Raw genomic sequence first — 1,600 nt, forward strand, 5'->3', positions numbered from 1 at the left:
ACAAAAAACTCTCACGTAGATGAGACGCAACTGCCCATATAAAAATTTTGAGACATTTACCTTCCGACGATAGGGCTCCCCATAAACCCGAATAACGGTAAATAGTAGACACGTTGTGATTCCGATGACTAAAATTCACAAACCAAAATTCGACTGTCAGATATGATCATTATGATGAAAGATGTCTATGATAAAAAATTCAACTGGATTCGACAAAGTTAAGGGCTCGATCGAAACGGTCAACTTTAATCGAAAATAAGAAAACTGCATTTTGAAGCCCTAAACGGACTCGGATGGCCGAAAAAGCCTATACATCATGGCATTAGCGATGAGTTTGACTCGTAGCGCCGTTACGCTTCCGGAAAGGTATCACAATAGTCAATCAGACACCAAACGCCAAATCTGCAACATAGTGAATAATAAAGGTAAGTCAACTATCGGCACCGAGACTTTACCGGAATACTGTGATTTTACAACCGTAGACGTATTTCACCATTCTGGTCATATCTTATTTCACGACTTTTTTGCGTTTGAAGGTTCTACGTATAGTTTTTTTTCTCAGATGAGTTGTTGTCTAGATCTGCAAATATAAGGCACTTTAGCCGACGAAATTATATTTTTTCGTCGGCTAAACTTTTAAAAATTTCGTCGGCTAAAGTTTAAAAATTTCGTCGGCTAAACTTTTAAAAATTTAGTCGGCTAAAGTTCACAGACTATAGCCGACGAAAAAAATTATTCAACCGACGAAATATTAATTTCGTCGGCTAAAGTTGACCATAGCCGACGAAAATTTTAAATTAGCCGACAAAAAAAAATTCGTCTGCTAAAGTGGACTTTAGCCGACGAAAAAAAAATTCGTCGGCCTGGTTTTTTATTTTCGTCGGCTAAAGCCTTTCTTCTGGTAGTGTTATCTCTAGGTGAATGGAAACGTAATCATCATGATGAGTCTTTATCTCACGCTTAGGTGACTAATCACTTTGGATTATGGTTGTTTCACATGGGTCACTGATATACGTTTCCACTAATCTCCTTGGATTATGTATGGTTGTTGTTTCACATTATCTCACCTAATACGTTTAACTTTTGTACATATATTTTATAGGCAAATTCTAGTATACCGTATGGTATAGCATGTCTCACAAAATGTGTGGTTATCATTGATTGAAGAAGCAACTAAATAACCACGTAATGACCATTTACCCCTTCAAAAGCTCTCATGTTCTATATAATTAGTCACATTTGCAATAAGTATGTCATACCATATGGTATGATAGACAAACCCTATTTTATATAAGCCATTGATATACTAAAATTTATGATTTCAACTCCTATGTGCAGGGACGGAACCAAGAATTCGAAATACCCTAGGCTAAGTTTACCATATAATTTTTATTTTATTTTTATAAAAATGCCAATCAATTAATTTTTCTTTTTACCAAAAAGTTTGTCATGACTTTTCAATTAAAAAAGAAAAACTTTAGTCATCTGTTTCATTCAAGTCTATTACTGGATGGTAAATATTATAAAATAAAATGTCAAAGTAAAGGACACGTGATTAGGAGAGAGAGAGAGAGAGAGAGAGAGAGAGAGAGAGAGAGNG

Source organism: Fragaria vesca, linkage group LG5 (genome assembly GCF_000184155.1).
Source record: "Fragaria vesca subsp. vesca linkage group LG5, FraVesHawaii_1.0, whole genome shotgun sequence".
In the NCBI taxonomy this organism is placed as follows: domain Eukaryota; kingdom Viridiplantae; phylum Streptophyta; class Magnoliopsida; order Rosales; family Rosaceae; genus Fragaria; species Fragaria vesca.